The sequence below is a fragment of the Capricornis sumatraensis genome, chromosome 21 (assembly GCF_032405125.1).
Source record: "Capricornis sumatraensis isolate serow.1 chromosome 21, serow.2, whole genome shotgun sequence".
NCBI classification, from domain to species: domain Eukaryota; kingdom Metazoa; phylum Chordata; class Mammalia; order Artiodactyla; family Bovidae; genus Capricornis; species Capricornis sumatraensis.
The window spans coordinates 6546327-6563692 of NC_091089.1; the positions used below are offsets into that span (position 1 = coordinate 6546327).

The 17366-nt window shown below is 46.4% G+C and overlaps 1 protein-coding gene across 1 annotated transcript in view; it reads right to left on the minus strand.

The window, feature by feature from the left end:
- Positions 1 to 8357, minus strand: part of ZNF407 (zinc finger protein 407) — a 384229-nt gene extending 375872 nt beyond the window's left edge. The window contains exon 1 of the mRNA XM_068994010.1: positions 8298 to 8357. The gene's annotated coding sequence lies outside the window, so the exon portion shown is untranslated. The remainder of the gene's footprint in view (positions 1 to 8297) is intronic.
- Positions 8358 to 17366: the final 9009 nt, after the last annotated feature.

A 17366-nucleotide genomic window follows, 5' to 3' on the forward strand; every position in this document is an offset into this window, starting at 1 on the left:
CCAATACCCAGTGACAGGCACTGGTTAACGAAGCTGCCGTGGTGCATCCACGCTGAAATTCTGTGCATATTACAGAGCTGCACTGACGTGGGGAAACGTTCACAGTACTCTGGGAACATTCAGAAAAACAGTTACAAAATGCACACATAACATTTCTTTCAGTTAAGTTCAGTTCAGTTCAGTCGCTCAGTCGTGTCAAACTCTTTGCGACCCCATGAATCGCAGCACGCCAGGCCTCCCTGTCCATCACCAACTCCCAGAATTCACCCGAACTCACGTCCATCGAGTTGGTGATGCCATCCAACCATCTCCCCTTCTCCTCCTGCCCACAATCCCTCCCAGCATCAGAGTCTTTTGCAATGAGTCAACTCTTTGTATCAGCTGGCCAAAGTAGTGGAGTTTCAGCTTTAGCATCAGTCCTTCCAATGAACACCCAGGACCAATCTCCTTTAGAATGGGATGGCTGGATCTCCCTGCAGTCCAAGGGACTCTTAAGAGTCTTTTCCAATACCACACTTCAAAAGCATCAATTCTTCGGCACTCAGCTTTCTTCACAGTCCAACTTTCACATCCATACGTGACTACTGGAAAAACCATAGCCTTGACTAGACAGACCTTTGTTGGCAAAGTAATGTCTCTGCTTTTGAATATGCTATCTAGGTTGGTCAAAACTTTCCTTCCAAGGAGTAAGCGTCTTTTAATTTCATGGCTGCAATCACCATCTGCAGTGATTTTGGAGCACAAAAAAACAAAGTCTGACACTGTTTCTGCTGTTTCCCCATCTATTTTCCATGAAGTGATGGGACTAGATGCTATGATCTTCGTTTTCTGACAGTTGATCTTTAAGCCAACTTTTTCACTCTCCTCTTTCACTTTCATCAAGAGGCTTTTTAGTTCCTCTTCACTTTCTGCCATAAGGGTGGTGTCATCTGCATATCTGAGGTTATTGATATTTCTCCCAGCAATCTTAATTCCAGCTTGTGCTTCTTCCAGCCCAGCATTTCTCATGATGTACTCTGTGTATAAGTTAAATAAGCAGGGTGACAATATACAGGCTTGATGTAGTCCTTTTCCTACTTGGAACCAGGCTGATGTTCCATGTCCAGTTCTAACTGTTGCTTCCTGACCTGCATATAGGTTTCTCAACAGGCAGGTCAGGTAGTCGGGTATTCCCATCTCTTGAAGAATTTTCCACAGTTTCTTGTGATCCACACAGTCAAAGGCTTTGGCATAGTCAATAAAGCAGAAATAGATGTTTTTCTGGAACTCTCTTGCTTTCTCCATGATCCAGCGGATGTTGGCAATTTGATCTCTGGTTCCTCTGCCTTTTCTAAAACCAGCTTGAACGTCAGGGAGTTCACGGTTCACGTATTGCTGAAGCTGGCTTGGAGAATTTTGAGCATTACTTTACTAGCATGTGAGATGAGTGCAATTGTGTGGTAGTTTGAGCATTCTTTGGCATTGCCTTTCTTTGGGATTGGAATGAAAATTGACCTTTTCCAGTTCTGTGGCCACTGCTGAGTTTTCCAAATTTGCTGGCATATTGAGTGCAGCACTTTCACAGCATAACATATTTATTAAGTGTCTCTTTATACCAGGTACCAAGCAAGTTACTGGTTAAAGAGAAAGAGGTCTGTTCCCTGCCTCCTAGCAGCGTTCAGGCCCAGGGAGGAGACAAACCAGGTATGTATCTTCCAGCTGACTCGGGCTGGGACATTAAAGGCACACACATTTTGAAAGCAAAGCCAAGTTACGCGTAGAGATGTGTAATACAGCCAACAGTTTCATCAGCCAGGAGAACACATGCCCCAGCGCCCCGGGGCAGGCTAGGGGTGGGCAGGGGGAGATGAGGGGTGGTGAGGCCCTGTGATGACCATCCATCTCCCACAACAGTGCTTCAGGAGGATTCCAGGAAATGCAGCCGATCCTGGAAGGCTGTGCACTGGAAAACACACCTGAGACAGAACCATAGCTACACAATTCCAACAAACAGCTTCCACCACTGCCAGTTCAAGACAGACACTGACTGCAATCACAGACAAGTCGCTGAGCCAATAACTGGTCTCCCAGCAGTGACACCGTTGCCCTTCCTGCTGTCTGAGTCTAACAAATGCAGTGAGGCCTCCCAAGAAATCTCCCACAGTTCACGTAGCCTCAAAGGATTCTGACATTAGATGTTCATTTATTTAAAACTTATGCACCAAAATCAGTCATAAGCAGGGTCAATAATTATGAAGAGAAAATGTTTAACCGTAGAGCACAGAAAGATGTCATACACCACCTCAACCAAGAGGTCAAAGGTAACATTCACCACTGATAAGATATACCGACAACACATGTACTCCAGTGTGACGCACTGAGGGCAAGCCTCACCACTGGTGTATTCTTGCCCAAAACACCTAACCCTCAATTTAATCTTGAAAGAAGATGACACAAATTCAAACTCACTAACAGTCTACAAAAGAACTGATCAGGACTCTTCAGAAGTGCCAAAGAATTGTTGCTTTCAAATGGTGGTGTTGGAGAAGACTCTTGAGCATCCCTTGGACTGCAAGGAGATCCAACCAGTAAATCCTAAAGGAAATCAGTCCTGAATATTCATTGGAAGGACTGATGCTGAAGCTGAAGCTCCAATACTTTGGCTGCCCGATGCGAAGAGCCGACTCATTGGAAAAGACCCTGATGCTGGGAAATTTGAAGACAGGAAGAGAAGGGGACGATAGAAGATGAGATGGTTGGATGGCATCACTGACTCAAAGGAGACGAGTTTGAGCAAACTCCATGAATTGGTGATGGACAAGGAGGCCTGGCATGCTGCAGTCCATGAGGTCACAAAGAGTCAGATACAACTTATTGACTGAACAACAAGATCACCACCACTCTTCAGAATTATCAAGGCCAAAGAATATAAACCCACAAGGAACTGTCACAGATTGGAAGAGACTGCAGAGACACGATCAGTTCAATTCAGTCACTCAGTTGTGTCCAATTCTTTGTGACCCCAAGCACTGCAGCATGCCAGGCCTTCCTGTCCATCACCAACTCCAGAAGCTTACTCAAACTCATGTCCATTGAGTCAGTGAGGCCATCCAACCATCTCAGCCTCTGTCGCGTCCCCTTCTCCTCCCACCTTCAATCTTTCCCAGCATCAGGGTCTTTTCCAATGAGTCAGTTATTCACATCAGGTAGCCAAAAGTATTGGAGTTTCATCTTCAGCATCAATCCTTTCAAGGAATATTCAAGACTGATTTCCTTTAGGATGGACTGCTTGAATCTCCTTGCAGGAGACAGGGTAACTGCGTGCAAAGGAGGTCCTGGACTGGATGCTGGACCAGGAAAAGGACATCAGAGCTGAAACTCAAATACGGTCTTCAATTGTATCAACAGCCTGGTTTCGCTAACTACGCTCTGGTTACATAAGATGTTAACATCAGGGACCTGGCTGGAAGGTTATAAAACTCTCTGGACTGTTTTTGAAATTGTTTTGTAATTCCAAAATTATTTCAAAGTAAAAAGCGTTTAAAAATTATTTAAGATGAGAGGTTAAAATGTACGGGGACCACTCATTAACTCTAACATAAAAATACACTATGTCTTCCAATAACTGTGCTAAAAAAACGCAGCAATTACAAATAAGGCTTAAACCAGAGTAAATGACAATTATTCAATAAAAGGCCATGAATAGGATAATCTAGAGAGCAGAGTAACTTTCCAGATAAGTGACCCACCTTATTTTATTTTCCCCTTTACTCTTTCTTAATTCAATTCAACTTACATTTTTTTAACATGTATTATAGGCACAAACTGTGTTTGGGCCTGACAAGATTTTGATAGATAAGAAAAGAACATTTCAGTACATAAACAGAAAAGCACAGGAAAATGACACTGGACCTAACTTTTCACTCCCAGACAATCCGGCAGTCAGTCTGGACACCGTTTTCGGTATGCATGTCGGTAAGACTGGGGCTCTCACAGCCGAAGTGTATCCCTTTCAATGGTAAGTGTCTCTGACCACTAGAATCACCTCCAAAAATTACCCCTGAAAACGCCAAAATGACTCGAAAAATACTCCATGTCTAGTCCTTTTTATTTTCATCTACTCATATGACATTGGTGCATTACTGTTTGTAATGAGTACGAGGGGAAAGGTGAGGCTGGTAAAACCTGTGGTTTACTTGCACTCCTCTTATAAGAGATCAAAGGCAACATCACGTGAGACCAGGTTCCCAAAGTGTGGTCTCGAAGCTAAGAGCTTCAACACCACCCAGGACCTGTTAGAAGAAAGAATTCCCAGGCCCTGTGCAGACCTGCTGAATCAGAGCCCCGGGTGATGTCCAGCGTCCATGTTTTCACAAGCCCTCCAGGTGACTCCGATGCACCTTAAATTTGAGAAATACTGATGCTTCAAACAGCAGAAAGATTGGCCTGTAAACCAGGAGGCCTGATTCTAATCCTTGTTCTGCCACTAATTTCTGAGACGGATCTGTCACTTAGCTTCTGTGGGGTTCAGCCTCCTCATCAGACAATGAGAGAACGAAATAGATCGCTTCCACAGCCCTTATGCCCTCTAAAATGTGACAACTCTATGAGGCCCAAAAGTGAAAAAAAGATCCACAGCATCTCACGTATTTCTCTTTCATCAAAAAGAAACAAAAGTTCTTCATCAACTGGTCTCTGAGTCATATTTTTCATAATTTTAAATAAAGCTAAATAAGCTTTAATGAAAGTCATATAAACTCTGATTTTGCAGTTTTCTATTTGTTCTATATCAAGTCTGTTTTGGAGGAGTTTCACATAACAAAAATTCCAAGAAACCGTCTCTACAGACTGAGTCGTAACTTCCGCCCCCCAACCCCTACCCCATATTCATAATTTGAAGCCCTAATGCCCAATGTGACAGTAGTTAGAGATGGGGCCTTTGGGAGGTAGGCTTAGTAAGGTCATGAAGGCGAGGATCCCAAGATGGGACTGGTGTCCTCTTAAGAGGAAGAAAGACCAGCGCTCTCTTGCTCTCCACCACATGAGCACAGAGCAAGAAGGTGGCCATGTGCAAGCCAGGAAGAGCCCTCAGCGGGAATCGGCACCCTGATCTTGGACTCCTCAACCTCCAGAACTGTGACAAACAAACGTCTGCCAGCTTGGCTACCAGGCTACGGTGTTTTGTTAGAGCAGCACGAGCTGACGAAGGCACTCAGACTCTGGCATGGGACTCTCAGACACCACCTTACAGTTCAGAAGAAGGGTGCTCCGTGACCTCTCATAATGAGCGTGATCAGATCAGAGGAAGCATTTAGCAAGCATGAAAAAGAGTGAGTTTTGTTTCCTAGACCTTTGGCCTAAGCTATACCAATGTAAATATAAGCTCTGTCTTCATTCTTCCTACATCTGCAGTTTATATCAGACACTGACACGTGCTTGGCTCTGTCCTGATCTAAGCTTCTATCAGCCTGATCCCAAGTGACCCTGGACCTTGGCATGATAACCCCACTATTCCTTCAGAGACCAAGAATAGTATTTCTCCTTTTGTGTATTTAAAATTATTGTGACTTTATGTTAGCAATATATATGTTTTTTGTTTCAATAAACTCTATGAAATTCAAAACCAAAATCATAATGCCTATTATTATCTCTTGCTATTCCACTAAACAGTATAACAACTCAAGGAGGGTTGTAATTACCAAAGGTCTAAGGAAATGTTGTACAAGTGAGACATTATGCAATAATTCTTTCCTGGAAGAAAGAAATTATTTAGGAAAATGAAAAACTGTTGATTGGAAGAATCTTTTGTACGGTATTTCATTTTTAAAAAGTACACTTTAAGTTTCAGTTTGAGAAGATAAGAATGTTCTGGAGGCAAATGGTAATGATGGCTACACAATGTAAACATACTTAATGTCACTGAACTGTACACTTAAAATGGTTAAAATAATAAATAATATATTATTTATATATCATATCATATTACCACCAAAAATTGATATACTGATAAATTACATTGGGCTTCCCAGGTATCTCAGATGGTAAAGAATCTGCCTGCAGTACAGGCAGAGACCTGGGTTCAATCCCTGGGTCAGGAAGATCCCCTGGAGAAGGGAATGGCAACTCACTCCAGAATTCTTGCCTGGAGAATCCCATGGATAGAGGGGCCTGGCAGACCACAGTCCATGGGGTCACAAGAGTTGGACACAACTGTGACTAACACACACAGTAAATTATGATACCTTTTAAGATTTATATTTAAAACATACCCCTTCATTTCAAGCTAAGTGCCACCCTCTTTCCTTAAAATATTCGTGTAATAAACATTCTTGAGAAACTCAAAATAAAAAAAAATAACAAAATGTATCGGTCTTAGGTATTTCCATTACGACTTATCCTCGTATTCATGGATTTATAAACCGGGATTCTTCTCACACCCTGTGATACCTGAGAAAACAGATCTCTTCTTTGAGGGGCTGTGAGAGAGGGAGGGAGGAGAATCAGATTAGAAGAATCTGTTTTATAACGGCTAGAGAGCTCTCCTCTAATAAAAGCTAATTAGAATGAATGCTGGGGAAAACGTCCCATCAATCAAGGGAACCCCCATTAACCCTGGAGATCTCACTCAAGGCTGCACCGTGCAGGCTCCCAGCGCTCCTGCCCCGCAGTGACCACTCCCCCTGCAGGCCCGAGCTCCACTTCAGCACTCAGCAGCAGGCACTGTGTCTGTCTGTGTATCTGTCTCCACGACCCGCCCTGAAATCATCTCGGGCAACACGTTCATCTCTCCTTCACCTAGAAGGGTGTCTGACAGGAAGCAGGAAATGTTTAAGTCAAGTCAGAGACTGTGCTTTGCTGAACAACAATGGAACTCTGTCCAATCTTGCAGTTTTTGTGCAAATTTGAAATTATTCGAAAATAAATTTTTCTAAAGGGGCACGGGTAAACTGCGCTGTCCGCAATCATCACAGCTGTCTCACATGTCACATCAGAAGACACGAGCTACTGAAGAGTCCTGCCCTACTGTTCACCACCGGCGACACTAGGAGGCCGTCATTTCATACGGAGCAAACTTGAAAAGGAGGCTTCCCTGGTGGCTCCGTGGTAAAGAATATGCCCGCCAGTGCAGGCAGGGGACCGGGGTTCCAATCCTGGGTAGGGAAAATCCCCTGAAGGAGGGAAGTATTCTTGCCTGTAAAATCCCATGGACAGAGAGGAGCCTGGCGGGCTACAGTCCATGGGGTTGCACAGACTCGGCCACAAGTTAGTGTCTGAGGACTTGAACACAAACTTGAAAAAGAATGAGTAACAAACATTTGAGATTGGAATCCCCGATGTTAACTTTGGCCGAGTTATTTACTCTGGGTCTCCGTTGGTGAAAAGGGAATAATTCCTACTCTACAAGACTGCTGTGCTAAATGAAGCACACAGAGTATCTGTCAAACGAGCTCCTAAGGATGCTCTGATCAATATACGTCCGGTCCTCCCACTGGACTAACAAACACTTCACCGCAGGGCAGGTGCAGGCGGTGACCAGTTCCAGGGGCTCAAACTGTAAAGTTCTCCCTCGATCGGCGCCAGGGCTACAATCCTCTATGAAGGAGTCCTGCACGTGTGCGCGTGGGTGCCCACCCCGCCCAGGCGTCCTGTTGCAGAGTTCCCCTGGAAAACAACCCGGGCCGTTCACACCGCGGCGCAGACGACAGGGGTCAGCCGCTTTTGCGGCCCGCGGCGCCCGGCCGGGTCCCCGGCTAGCGGCCCGAGAGGACGGAGGGCGCGCCCGCCGGCTGCACCGGGCGGGACCCGCGGCGGCCGGCAGCCCGGGCGGTCTGTGTCCCGGGCCGGGCGGCTTGAACCCGAGCGGCCGGGCCCCGCGGCCTCCGGCGCTCCGCCCGCCCGGCGTCCGTAACGGCGGCGGCGCGGCTCGGGGAGGCCGGGAGCGCGCGGCCGGAGGCGGCCGGCACGCGGCGCCGGGGCGCGCTGCGCTTCCCTGCTGAGCAGCCCGGCGGGGGGAAGCGCCGATCGCGGGCGGGGGGCGCGCGATCGCGGCCTCGGCGCTGACAGCCAGCCCGGCGGGGAGAGCCCGGCGCGGGCTGCGGGCGTGTGTCGGGGGCGTCGGGGCGGCGCCGGGAGGGACCGACGAGCCGGGAGGGGCGGAGGCGGGGGGAGGGGGGCGGAGGCAGAGCGAAGGGCCGCGGCAGGGCGCTCAGCGCCCATCGGCCCGCGCCCCAGCCCGCGGGCCCCCGCCCCCGGGCCCTGCGCTGACGCCGGACGGCCCCCGCCCCCACGCCCCCCGCCCCGGCCGGGGGGTAGCTCACCTGTTTGTCGGCGGGGCCGCTCCCGCTCGCCCCTCTGACTGACTCCTCCGGCTCACCGTCTTCCCTCTGGGAGGAAGGGGCGGGACTTCCGGCTTCGGCGCTCCCCACTTCCGGCGGCTCCCAGGACCACTCGTTCGGGGACGGGGCGCCTGGCATCTTGGCCAGAACCCCAGATCTTGGAACCGGGGCTAGTGAAGGCCACATCGAGTTCTCTCTCCCTGTCCCGACGGGCCGGAGGGCCTGTATACCTCCTGTGTTCAGTCTGGTGCCTCCTGCCGGTAGTCACTGGCCTGTGGAACAGGAAGTCCCGCCCCCTCCCCAAGTGAGGAAAACAGAAAAATCGGAGAGGTCAGCTGCAAACCAGGGAAGATGCGGGTCAATCTGGGGTGGAAGACTGGCGGCGTCCGACCCGGAGGGCAAGGCGGGGTTTGCGGGGCTCCCCAAGTAGATCCCTGCCGGACAGTCCGCCGCCCTTCCGACCCCGTGCCCACCAGTCCACCCCCGCTCGCCCGCCTTCGCGGATCCCGGGGGAGGCAGCCGCCCTGGGCCCGAGTGGGCCGAGCGGAGCCTTGCGCTGGTCTTGTGGGGACAGGGTCTCTCTGCCGCGCCGGGCGCGTGCGCGGCTCCAGGGACTCAGGAAGACCTGACAAGCGCCTCAAAAAAAGGAATCCTCGGAGCCACGGGCCGAATTCCGATACTAACAGGGAGGCAGAGATGCCACAGGTGGTTGTTGGCCGGTTTGGCAAGAGAACCGAAGACACCTCGGGCGTTGAAGACGTCCCCGCCGAACCGATTTTGTAAACGTGAAGGGCACAGCGCAAGAAGGGTTAGGAAGACAGGCACGACGGAGCCTAGTAGCCACCGACCCCTCCTGCCCCTTTCCGGGGGACTTCGGGAGACCTAAAGCTTACAGCTTTTCTCAGGAGACTCAGAAGTCCGGAGAGAGGACCGCAGCTTGAAGTCTGCAGAGAGGAGCAGGCCGCTGTGCCACCCCGCTTAGGGTCAGTGTAAGGACAGAGCTTGCTAAGGAGTTTTGACTATCTCGAAGATGTAGGGAGGGGAATTTCCTAAATAATCAGCTTTGTATAATTTTTAAGTAAGTGGAGTTTTTCCAGGATAGTATTACAGTGATAGGCTTATCTCAACCTGCTGGATCAGATAGACGGTAAAGAATCTGCGGATCCCCTGGAGAAGGGAATGGCAACCCACTCCAGTATTCTTGCCTGGAGAAGCCCATGGACAGAGGAGCCTGGCGGGCGACAGCCCCAAAGAGGGAGACACAGCTGAGGGACTAACATTTTAACTTCTCAGCCAAATCAATTCTCAAGGGCAGTTCCAGATCAGTGATTCTGAATCAGAACATTCAGGTGATAATCGTTTTTAAATACTGTCTTATATTTTTCATAGAGATTATCTGGTCAAATTCTTGTTACAGTCTACATGAAGCCTCATGTCTGTCACCCACAACAGGAAATTGCAGTTTAGAAGAGTCAGCTATTCCCAAGATCACACAGCTAGGAAAGGTGGACCTCACCTACAGTCAGCCTTTTCCAGTCCACCATGCCTCTTGGATGACAAGGTGATGAATTTCTCAACAGTTACAGTAGCTAGCACTGTTTTCCATGTGGAATAGACATTCTGTTGATTTTGAGTTCCGATTTATCTTGCTGCCTTTCTTTTCTTACCTTGGGAATTTGACATTCCTCTTCCTTCTTGGAGCAGTGTAAGCAAACCTGAGTTTATTTTTCAGTTCCCCATCATCCATTATTTTACTGAGACAGGCAGGACCTTTACATTGTATAGTGACCTTCATGAAGTCAAGTTGACTTCATTTTCCTCATGTATGAAATGAGTCATTTAGGGTAAAGTTCCCTTCCTTCTAAATTCTGTTAAATGTAAATGGAGATGTTCTCAAATTTCCAGGCCACATTAATACTGTTACTGTCAGTAAAACAGACTGTTCCATTAGATACTAATTACAGTGATGCTATGCGTGCTAAGTCGCTTCAGTCGTGTCTGACTCTGCAACCCCATGGAGTGTAACCCTCCAGGCTCCTCTGTCCATGGGATTCTCCGGGCAAGAATACTGGAGTGGATTGCCATGCCCTCCTCCAGAATAACAGTGATAGCCATAGTTTATAGAGCACCTACTGTATATCATGCAGTGTGCTAGAGAATCTAAGAATATAGGGAAAAATTGATTGTTTTTCTGTGTCTTGTTAAATTATATGTATGTCCTTGTATGTGTGTGTATATTATATATATATATATAGTAAGGGCTTCCTTAGCTCAGTGAACCTGCCTGCTAAGGGGTCAAGAAGATACCCTGGAGAAGGAAATGGCAACCCACTCCATTATGCTTGCCTGGAAAATTCCATAGACAGAAGAACCTAACTGGCTGCAGGCCATGGGGTCACAAAAGAGTTGGACACCGCTTAGCGACCAAACAACAATGCATATGTAATAAAGCCCCTTTGGAGCATCTTTAAGAGAGATTTGTTAAAGGGGATGTCCTTCCATGATTCCTGGCCTCCATTTTTTCCTGATGGGCAGAGGTCATTCAGATCTTTTCTCCCTTTTATATTTCCCTATATGTAATTTGTCATTTTTCTCAGGCTACTTTCAAATTTTTCTCCGTATTTTTGGTTTTCACCAGTCTTGATTATTCTGTGCCTTGACATGGTTTTCTTCATAGTTATCCTGTTTGGAGTTTTCTGAGCTTTTAATACCTGTAAATTTATGTATTTCGGCAAGTTTGGAAAATATGAAACAATTATTTCTCAAAGTACTTTTTCCCATTCTCTCTTTTTCTCTTGAATTCCAGTTAAAGGATCAAACCTTCCCAGGATTGAACTGGGGTCTCCTGCATTGCAGGCAGATTCTTTACCATCTGAGCCACCAGGGAAGCCCCAGACATACATGACACCTGTTGATATTATGTGTGACTTACTGAGACTCGGTCCTCTTGTCTTCATCCTTTTTTTTCCCCACTGAGAACTTGAGCTTGGATCATTTTCATCAGTCTGTCTTCTATTCACTGATTCTTCTGTCATCTCCTGTCATGTGTTAGAAGCAGCTAGTGATTTTCTTTCCTTCATTCAGATATTGTATCTTCTAGTTCTGAAATTTCTAGTTGGTTCTGTCTAATCTACTTCTAAAAATTAAAATTTCTATTTCTCTACTGAGATTTCTTACTTGTTGACTTATTAAAGGCCTATTTTCCACTAGCTGTTTTGACATTTCGTCTTACTACAACACTGGAATCATCTTCAGGTTAACCTTCATTAATTTGCTCTTTTCTCTTGATTATGAGTCATGTTTTCCTTTAAGTGTCCAGTAATTTTGGTTGTATCCTAGATATTTGAGTAACGTGGAGACTGAATTCACATGTTCTTCTGCAGAGGTTGTTGTTACTGTTTTAACAGGCAGTTATTTTGGCTGTACTCATACTCTCTCTGTCATGATAGCAGTGAAATCACATTCACTTCCCTCAACCTTAGCCGGCAGGATTTAACCTGCCTCACACATACACAGCCCCAGGGTCACCCAGAGACTCAGGCAGACTGTGTGGAACATGGGGCTGAAACTCCTCCCCTCACCCTGCACTGATATCATAACCCTGGGGTTAGCCTTCTGGCTCCTCAGGTGTGGTTTGAAATAAAATTTAGATAACTGCCTTTATCTAGTTATAATTATTTATTTAAATTTGAAAAGAAGCATTGGTGACTTCCCTGGTGGTCCAGTGGATAAGCAGGGGATGTGGGTTTCGTCCTGGGTCTGCGAGCTAAGATTCCACATGCTGCAGAACAACTAAGCCGACACGCCGCACCCACGACAAGAGCCCGCATGCCACAGCTAGAGAATGCGGACCCTGCTCAAAAGATCCCCTATGGCCGCTAGGACCCGATACAGCCAGAGAAATAAACAAATAGAAATGCAACCAAAAAGAAGTATTGGTCATTTTTGGTGATTAACCGTTCTTGATGACTAATTTCCTTTTAACAGTGTCATTTAAAGTTCTAATTTCCTTTAAGTTAACGCCTTCTGCTATTACATTCACATGCCATACAATAACAGTGCAAGTGTGCTGCAAACACTTAGTGAAGTTGCTCAGTCATGTCCGACTCTTTGTGACCCCATGGACTGTAGCCCACCAGGCTTCTCCATCCATGGAATTTTCCAGGCATGAGTACTGGAGTGGGTTGCCATTTCCTTCTCCAGGGAATCTTCCTGATCCAGGGATTGAACTTTGGTCTCCCACATTGCAGGCAGACGCTTTACCATCTGAGCCACCAGGGAATCTCCTGTGAACACTTAACCACACTAGACATTTAAATGTAAGTTCTCCTTAAGTGCGTTTTGGTGAATTTCAGTGTGGATGGTGAGATGATGTAAAACTTCATATTTTCTGTTACTCAAAGGCATAATTTCTCTGACATCTTCATTCTCAATAAGAAATTACACTAGAATGTTTTTAAGTAAAACTTTTCCACATAATGACAATTTTTTTCCTTGTTCAATCTACCTAATCGAAAAAAACTGAGAAGCATTTATTTACTTATAACTGTTAAGAAATTACAGTCATTACATCTACATCCGTTCTCCACATGACGCTGGAAAGAACAAGAATACGTTACTTTGCTTCAGAAAATCTCCTGTATTTCTGCCTGTACTTCGCTGATTGAGCCCTTGGACAGCCCTGCAAAGAAGAGAACATACCCAACGCAGCCCTCAGCCTCCCCAGGCTTTCTTCCTAAAGAGGAAAACTGATTCAATCCATTAAGAGGGAGGTTATCTTTCTTAAAGTGGCCTATGTCTAAGGTGCAGATATTACAGGGTTGGTCAGTGGAAGAACAGGAATATATGCACAAATACTAGGACTTAAGTTTCAGTGCTTGTCATGAATGGCCGTGCTGTTATGAACAGGTAAACAATTCTGCTAGATTTAACTATAGACTACATTATCACAGAAACAAGTATTTCATCTTAACAGAGTCAAGACCTCAAATCATTATTTAACTCTTTAAGTTTAGTTCAGTCGCTCAGTCGTGTCCGACTTTTTGTGACCCCATTAATCGCAGCATGCCAGGGCTCCCTGTCCATCACCATCTCCTGGAGTTCACTCAGACTCATGTCCATCGAGTCCGTGATGCCATCCAGCCATCTCATCCTCGGTCGTCCCCTTCTCCTCCTGCCCCCAATCCCTCCCAGCATCAGAGTCTTTTCCAATGAGTCACCTCTTCGCATGAGGTGGCCAAAGTACTAGAGCTTCAGCTTTAGCATCAATCGCTCCAAAGAAATCCCAGGGTTGATCTCCTTCAGAAGGGACTGGTTGGATCTCCTTGCAGTCCAAGGGACTCTCAAGAGTCTTCTCCATCACCACAGTTCAAAAGCATCATTCTTTGGCGCTCAGCCTTCTTCACAGTCCAACTCTCACATCCATACATGACCACAGGAAAAACCATAGCCTTGACTAGACAGACCTTAGTCAGCAAAGTAATGTCTCTGCTTTTGAATATGCTATCTAGGTTGGTCATAACTTTCCTTCCAAGGAGCAAGCGTCTTTTAATTTCATGGCTGCAGTCACCATCTGCAGTGATGTTGGAGCCCAAAAAAAGTCTGACACTGTTTCCACTGTTTCCCCATCTATTTCCCATGAAGTGATGGGACCAGATGCCATGATCTTCGTTTTCTGAATGTTGAGCTTTAAGCCAACTTTTTCGCTCTCCTCTTTCACTTTCATCAAGAGGCTTTTTAGCTCCTCTTCACTTTCTGCCATAAGAGTGATGTCATCTGCATATCTGAGGTTATTGATATTTCTCCCAGCAATCTTGATTCCAGCTTGTGTTTCTTCCAGTCCATTGTTTCTCATGATGTACTCTGCATAGAAGTTAAATAAGCAGGGTGACAATATACAGCCTTGACGTACTCCTTTTCCTATTTGGAACCAGTCTGTTGTTCCATGTCCAGTTCTAACTGTTGCTTCCTGACCTGCATACAGATTTCTCAAGAGGCAGGTTAGGTGGTCTGGTATTCCCATCTCTTTCAGAATTTTCCAGAGTTTCTTGTGACCCACACAGTCAAAGGCTTTGGCATAGTCAATAAAGCAGAAAGAGATGTTTTTCTGGAACTCTCTTGCCTTTTTCCATGATCCAGTGGATGTTGGCAATTTGATCTCTGGTTCCTCTGCCTTTTCTAAAACCAGCTTGAACATCAGGGAGTTCATGGTTCACATATTGCTGAAGCCTGGCTTGGAGAATTTTGAGCATTACTTTACTAGCATGCGAGATGAGTGCAATTGTGTGGTAGTTTGAGCATTCTTTGGCATTGCCTTTCTTAGGGATTGGAATGAAAATTGACCTTTTCCAGTCCTGTGGCCACTGCTGAGTTTTCCAAATTTGCTGGCATATTGAGTGCAGCACTTTCACAGCATCATCTTTCAGGATTTGAAACAGCTCACCTGGAATTCCATCACCTCCACTAGCTTTGTTCATAGTGATGCTTTCTAAGGCCCACTTGACTTCACATTCCAAGATGTCTGGCTCTAGATTAGTGATCACATCATGATGATTATCTGGGTCGTGAAGATCTCTTTTGTACAGTTCTTCCGTGTATTCTTGGGACCTCTTCTTAATATCTTCCTGCTTCTATTAGGTCCATACCATTTCTGTCCTTTATCGAGCCCATCTTTGCATGAAATGTTCCTTTGGTATCTCTAATTTTCTTAAAGAGATCTCTAGTCTTTCCCATTCTGTTGTTTTCCTCTATTTCTTTGCATTGATCACTGAAGAAGGCTTTCTTATCCCTTCTTGCTATTCTCTGGAACTCTGCATTCAGATGCTTATATCTTTCCTTTTCTCCTTTGCTTTTCGCCTCTCTTCTTTTCACAGCTATTTGTAAGGCCTCCCCAGACAGCCATTTTGCTTTTTTGCATTTCTTTTCCATGGGGATGGTCTTGATCCCTGTCTCCTGTTCAATGTCATGAACCTCATTCCATAGTTCATCAGGCACTCTATCCGATCTAGGCCCTTAAGTCAGTTTTACCTAGGAACAACGTGAGGCAGAGAGCATAAAGATAGACATCCACGCCAGGGACAACCCAAAAATGCAGCTGCAGAACCGGAGGACGATGTCAGCGAGCAATACTGAGCACCTACTGTATGCAGTGCACTGTGCTGGACCCGTGAAGTATAGAGATGAGCTGGAAATGAAAGACAGAGATGGGAAAGAAGTGTAAATGTTTCCTTTTAAAACTTCCTTTCATTGGTCTCCTGCCCAATAAGTGAGTTGATTTCTCTCTGCTCTCTCAGTGGAACCAACCTGAAAAATACTTCCTTTCTGGCTCCCAAATCACAGCAGAACCCAGGTTGTCACATGGCTCAGGGCCAGGTGGAAAACCCAGGTGGAGCGGAGACCCCTTATCACCCGAGGGCTGAATAAGTAACTAGAGGTTGCAGGGCTCAGGGGTGCAGCAGGAAGGTAGATCAGTGAAGGAATAATAAACATAATTTATAATTTAGTGCTTTGGTAAAACTGATGTTACTTTGCTCAGAAGTGGCTACAATGTATCTTAACCACCTTTGTCAGTCCTCTAACATGAACACCTCTTTAAAAACACAAACGGGTGGACTCCTCTGGTGATCCAAGACTCTGGCTGCCAACACAGGGGACACAAGTTTGACCCCTGGTCCAGGGAGATTCCACATGCCCCGAGGAAGCCAATCCAGAGGGCCACAGCCACCGAAGTGCACGTTCCTGGGGCCCCTGCTCCACCGCGAGAGACGCCACGGCCGTGAGGAGCCCACGCACCGCCCGGACAGCGGCTCCCCCGCCGCCTCAGAGACAGCGGGCCTGAGCGCAGCAGCGGAGACCCAGTGTAGCTGTGATACATCTTTAAATTTTTTAATATTTTTACAAAATACAAATTGGCATCATAAACTTCTTGTATATTTAGTTGTTGGGAACTCTGTGAAATATACCAGGTAGGTCCCACAAAATCCAAGATATTAGAAGATTCAGTGTAAACTGGTGAGCATAAACCAGGCTTAATAGGGAAGGATATCAGCACCTGCCAGCACTTAACAGCTGGGTTAATGTCAAGCTGTCTTTATTTGGCTGCGCTAGGCCTTCATCATGGCAGGTGGGATCTAGCTCCCTGACCAGGGGTCAGTCCAGGCCCCCTTCGTTGAGAGCGGGTGTCCTACCCACTGGACCCCCAGGGAAGTCCCAACAACTAGCGTTTAAATGTCCTCTAGGCGATGGCACCCCACTCCAGTCCTCTTGCCTGGAAAATCCCATGGACGGAGGAGCCTGGTGGGCTGCGGCCCGTGGGGTCGCGAAGAGTCGGACACGACTGAGCGAGTTCCCTTTCACTTTTCACTTTCATGCATTGGAGAAGGAAATGGCAACCCACTCCAGTACTCTTGCCTGGAGAATCCCAGGGACGGGGGAGCCTGGTGGGCTGCTGTCTATGGGGTCGCACAGAGTCAGACATGACTGAAGTGACTTAGCAGCTTAGCAGCAGCAGCATCAGAGGAAGAATGACCCCGCCTGAGCACCCTCGTGAGGCTAGGGCCTCAGCTGGGTCCCACATCTGTGACGCGGGTCAGGACAGGCTGAATTACTGGCCCTTGGGTCCAGCCATGTTAGATGAGGGGCAGCAAGTTTTAAAACTGACATTTCAAGAACCCATGAAGCAGTAGGATGTGTTATGCTTGTTTTTTATTTAGAATTATAAGCAAAACATTTTTTTATAAACCCTTAAATCCTTCTCCATTAATGTGATTTAAATAATGAATTTATAAAGATTAAATCGGCTTGTTTACATATCCTCGACTGTAGAAAAATTGCAATATTTTTTGTTTGTTTATACCATCAAATCCAATCAAGCCAAACAAGATGGTTAACTGAAATGATTAATGATTAATGCATTGGCTGATGGCTTTAAATTTAGACTGTGTTACTGATGTCAGGGTTGATTAGTTCTCTATCTAAAACTGATGCTATTAAGAGCTTTGAGCAGTTTAGATGTAGTCATTGAGTAAAGTTCCAGCTGGGTGAGAGAAATCC